The following is a 6,000-nucleotide window of genomic DNA, read 5'->3' on the forward strand; positions in this document are numbered from 1 at the left end:
CTTCAGAAATGTAGAGTTTCCATAGCTCCCATGAAACTCCCTACACATCTGAAGAAAATTACATTTCTCTCCCTACCCTAAAAATCTTACATCTTCTCACTGTAGGACTTGTTCTGATCTCCAGCAACTCACAGCAGCCCACATGTTCAAGTCTCTCAGCTCCTCATGTGGAGCACAGACTAATCAGCCAAAAACTGAGCTGGATTTTCACTGCAGCTGGCTCTGTTATTTAGTAGAAAAAAAAAAAATGAGCAACCAGGCTGCTTCCACTATATTCTCAGTACTACTGCTTCAGTATCACAAAGGAACAGGAAGAATGGTAAGACACTAGAGAAACGGAAGCAAGAGAGAGGCAATGCAAAGGTTAAGTGAAAAGACAAGGTAGTATACCTTCTGGTTTCAGAAGCCACAGGGCTGGAGACCCAGAGTCTCTATGAGAAAAAATACCATGCTTGTATTGCTCTATTGCTCCTCCACTGGTCTCTTGGGCATCATCTCCTGGCCTCCAAGCAAGATGTTTAATCTGACCCTGCACAACTGTTCTCATTATTGCGTATTTAAGACAGCTTCATAATTAATAGAAGAAAATACCTTTATACCTAGCCCTGTTACAGAATTCTCTATCATCCTTCCTCCTTTCACTGTTCCGTTAACAGATACTAGTACTTTCCACATTAACAAGTATGTTCAGAGATGCATTAACATCTTCGTATTATTACATAAATACCACTAGATATTATGACTGTTCATTGAACATATCGTATTTGTTGCTTCTACCAAAGGCAGAACTTCTACTCTTTTCCCTTGTGTGGCAGGAAAACGTACATAAATGCTGGCCATAGCATGTATGTTAAGGAAAGTGCTATGAAACATATGGATATTTTGTAAAAAGCTACAGAAACTAATTCTGATTTCACATTAACCAGTCTAAGTTGGGAGAAACTCCAGCCATGTTACGTCAGTGCCAAAAGTAGCACAGGATCAGCATCCAATCCTAAATGCCTCTAATGCTTCTAGACAGAAAAGTTCAGGAAATATCAAACTGCAGTACAAAGTTTGCTATGTGCTTTAATAGCAAACTCTGGGATTAGAAGCACTGAAGTATCAAACATTAAAATGCTTGCTTTGCCTCCTTTGCATCTTCTGATCAACTCTCATCCATGAATTGTAAAGTCTCATGGAGGCATTGTAATTAGCATACTTCCTTCCTTTCTGGAACCATGCTGATTTTTTAAAGGGAAGTGTAAGACATTCTTCCACTTACAATCGAATGTAAATTAAATAATGTATTAATTATTTCAGTAGCACTTGATATTTATTTTAATTAATCTTTAAGTCAGACATGAACACTGGGGAGTAACAGCAGGACATCAAAAGCAGCAAAAGTTTTGTGGTTTGGGTTTTTTTTCCTTGTTTGAGAACATTTTTAATGACAAATTAAACAATGCACTAATTTATTTTTTTAATATAAGTTTGATGAAATTAAACTACATACAATGGCTGTTACCAAAGAAAACAGAAAGCTTCTGAATACAATATCTGTATGAGCAGGGCAAGAAGTAAAAGCCATCAGCCCCACTTCATCTCAGTCTTCCCTACAGAGCTGTGTACGGCATGTCAGGATTGGCAGTCTCTGATTGAACAGCATTAAGAAGTTCAATTAGACTCTTGCTTCCTCAGGCTGTGGCTGGAGGTAAAAAAAAAACCGAAACCAACTCTCCATATGCCCACGAGGTTTGCTGGGTGCTATGTCCTGACCCAGACAAAGCACCTCTTCCCCTTATCTTTGTCACCAAAAGATGACCCACACATGTATGCCAGACTTTGTTACTGGAGCTAATCCTGAATTAACAGGGCTCAGCCTTGTATTTAGAGCTCTGACTAAAACCCCTCCCTGGCACAAGAGGCTGATAAGCAGCCAACAATCCCTTCCATGCCCTGGAGCTAACTGGTGTGAAGAGTTGATGATGGCAGTCTAGGCAAGGGGACCTACAGCCTCCCTGCTCCATCTCCTGTCACACATAATTGCAGCAAGCCACAGCACCAAGATCACCTTTGCCTATCCCAGGAACTTAAGTGAACTACAGACTAACTTTTTCCATCACTTCAAAGTGTTAACAGAAGCACACACCATTTCTTCTTTATTATTTAAATTTTTTAAAACTGGGAATAATTTTTTCCTGGTCAAACTGAGCTTATACAAACTAACATTCTCCTGAACCTTTTATTACAACTGCAAAACAAGAATTACTTTAGCACTTCAAAACACCGAGATCATGATTCTTAAGTTTTGACCCTGTTTTCACCTAGCCGTATGAATTATTCCTTACTAAGACGCTACAGGTTTTACACCAACACAGGCCAGTATTAACTGCTTTACTTGTCTGCATTCAGCCTCTACAGATACCACAAGTATATCAAAACATAAAGGTCATATTTCTGGGAAAACCTAGGCCTTCTTTTCTTAGAGAAATATAAATTGGATTAAAATAGCAGACAGACTGGTCTAAAATTAGTCCAGTTTTCAGCGGTTTGGGGTTGTTTTTTTAAGATAACAATAAATCTGCTTAAGTATTGTGGTTGCCTGTGACCCTAAATAAATCACTTAGTATTGTGTTTCATTTTCCTCCATCCATCAAATTGCAGCTGGAACAGGAGGAAGATGAAAAGAGGAAAAGGAGTTCTGGCATGACTTTTGTGGCACAGTCATTCAGGAGCATGCTTGGTCCATAACATGGACAGGATCAGCTCTGGGCATGCTTGGGACACTAGCTCACAGCAAGTGTGTGCTATGCTTAGCACATCAGTTCCTGACCCTCCACCCCAATTTCCTTCCCTGTGCCCACACACTGTATGGCCAGCTCTGGAAGCAGGACAGGCACAGAGGCTTATCCAACTTTATTCTGAGTTGCACAGAGGGCAGGTACCCTCTGGAAGACATTTGTTCTAATGGACACCACCATCGAAATGCAAAAGACACCTCAACGTAACTGTAAAAAAGCCACAACTTATACCCCGCCTTCAGTCTCAACTGGGCTTTCATTTAAAAAAGGATGATCATACTACAGCTATTTTAACTGATTCAAAATAAACTTACAGTTCCCAAGATAATCAGCAATTTGTGCACAAAGTAAACCCCACATTCCTCCCCAATATTCACAAAGCATCTTAAAGAAGAAAAGTATCTCATACTATTTGCTCTACCTTTTATTTAGGTAAAACAGACGAAAACCACCTTTTCTCTGAACAGAGACAAGCTCAGATGGCTGATATTCCAAATGTCTTTTCAGAAGTGACTGGCAACAATATGGCTCAGTTCTGCAAGTCTCCTCACAGCTGAGCCCTATATCTCTCTACAGGAGATCAAACAGTAGCAGCTCCTCCAGGCCTTTCACACCTGTGACCTTCTGGGCAAGAGCTCATCAATATGGAGTCTAGGTGTACTCAAGCTATGCTGTAAATCACAGGCAGTAACTCCATAGCATGCAGTGATTAGGCGGCTAGTAGGCAGTCTCTTGTTTCCTGTCACTCATCCTAATAGTAGCATTTGGCTTTTAGACAGGAGCTACTTCTCAACATTTTACACAGCTTCAGATACTAAATATTTCCATCACTCGTACAGTTCCACCCCTCCAAAAATCCCTTTCCAAAGGAACACATAACCCAAGATTAACATGCAGAGTTTCTCATCTTTTTTTACACTACATTAAAGTATTTAAACTAATTGGAGACATGTGTTTCAACATCACAAAGGTTGCTCTGCAAATCCCACCCCTTCTTTTTCTAATCAGCACACGTGGGAAAAAGAAGCTGCTTTCACAGTCAGGCAGTAGAAATGCCACTTTCAAAGTCACAGTCATGATAAGAAGTTACACTGTGACAAGAAGTTACAGAGTACAAATGAGTCTTTCCTCTTCATAACTGTTTTCTGAATCTGGCTAGTCACTCGAAATTCCCTTTTTTATATGCCTTTCTGCTTTGCACATTTCAGTGACTCTCCCACACAACTTCAAATACAGACAATATAATGAGAATTAAAGCTCTTTGAAAACCTATGCCCTGAATTCAATTAGCAGTATCAAGAATCCAGCAGTTAGCAGCAAGTCCAAAACATGTAATAGGATTATTTGAGAGTTTAATGATTAATAAAGCCCTACCCAAATATTTTCTTCTTGCTTTCTTCTCCTCTAGAAGTGAGTATTTATCATAACTGTTTTTAAGTCTAACTTTCGGTTTATAAAGTGGCATTTAGGTTGGTACAGAAAAGACCTGTCAATGGGATACCCATTACTTCCACCTGCCTCATCACATAGCAGTTCCACTTGCACTGAAACTATATTCAGCTGTAACAGCAGACATTAGCAGATGTTGCTAAGAACAGACACCCTTAGGAGTGATCACATCCATCTGTGCTCCTCATCATCTACAGCCTCTGATTCAGACAGGTCCCATCAATATCACACAACATTTGGCCTGGGTCTTCCAAGGACCTTGCGTTGAAATAACAAAATCATTGTTACAGCATTCCACTGCCTAATGCTAAGAGCAAGCACTTCATGCTCTGATGAGCTGGAGGTACTTGAGGATCCAGGGTCTTCAGGGGTAGCATTAAGAGGACCTTATAAAACAGAGGAAGTCAAACCTGTAACAGTCTTAACCATACTACCAGCAGCAACTACACCCTGAAGTAGTTTCTCCAAACCATACCTTTGGTTAGTCTTTGAGAATTGTACTTTATTCCAATGAAAGTCCAAGAGCAATATTACAAATAAATAGTCAAGGAATTTTGTTTTCAGTGTCTACAGTTTAAAACACACAGTTACTCTTTATCAACTGAACTTACAATATTTCTATTTGCTGCTACTTCCCTCTCAGGACATTTTCTACCCAGAAATATGGAGGGATGTGTGACGTGCAATCAGTTCCAGGCACAAAACTCCAGCGCCACTCACCAAATTGGAATTAATCCCAGGAGAAATGCAGAACTACAGTATGGAGCACAACTTGAGGGAAGCAAGTTTTTAGTAACTGCTCCAGGAATAAGCTTGAACAAACCAAACCAGATCTAGCACAGCCCTGAGCTAAGCTGTAAGAAAGCCCAGCTCATAAAAAGCCCATAGTCAGATACATATCCACCACACATGCAAATTGCCACTATTTAGTTTAGAGACGTCAACTTTTCCATCTCCTTTGTACTGCTGTGGCATTGACAGAACTGTTTCAGGGCTCTTCACTGCCTATGTAATGTTAAGAGGTGGGTTATGTAGGTACTGTATTGCCAGAGAATACCTCTACTGTGCCTTGGAACTTCTTGGGGGGTTAGATGCAACATATTCAACTGATTGGTATATAAGAAAGTCAGTCTTTCTGGTAGAAATCTCGTCTTAACTTTGATGCACTGAAGAAAAACTGAGCTCTCCATCTGGAAATAATTCATAAAGCTCTACAGTATTAACACACTAAAAGGAACAAAAAGCTTTGATGTAATTATTACCAGTAGGTGGTATGAATTAACTGCTATTTTCAAACCAGCAGGTTATTCAGCAGCTTTAGAAACAATAAAACCCTCAAGACCCGAGGCAAAAAAAAGAAAAACCACAAACAACAAAACACAGAAAACCAAACAACTAAAAAACAGTTAAAAAAAATGCTTAAAAAAATCATTAACAAATCTTAGGCATTCATCATAAATTGCAATTATAAGCACGCATTCATGCCGGCAATAATTAGCAACATGCCTCAACATTACTGAATGTCAATGAAGTCAAGAACACTCTTTACAAAAGAACAATACAGTGGAGGCAGCCAAGTTGTATTTAAAATGAGGCACAGTCAATTTTGTTAACTGTAGAAAGAAAGGCCAGCTGTAAGTAGGATGGGCTCACAGTTTGTAGCATTTCTTCAGAACCAGGAACTACACAGACGCAAATGAAACCACTTTTTTCTAAAGATTTTTAAAAAGGATAGCATGCTTGCTAGCCAATTTTCAAAATACTTATC

Source organism: Neopsephotus bourkii, unplaced genomic scaffold, assembly GCF_033783945.1.
Source record: "Neopsephotus bourkii isolate Nb327-2 ecotype Australia unplaced genomic scaffold, CSIRO-AGI_Nbou_v1 NB_1183, whole genome shotgun sequence".
NCBI classification, from domain to species: Eukaryota; Metazoa; Chordata; class Aves; order Psittaciformes; family Psittacidae; genus Neopsephotus; species Neopsephotus bourkii.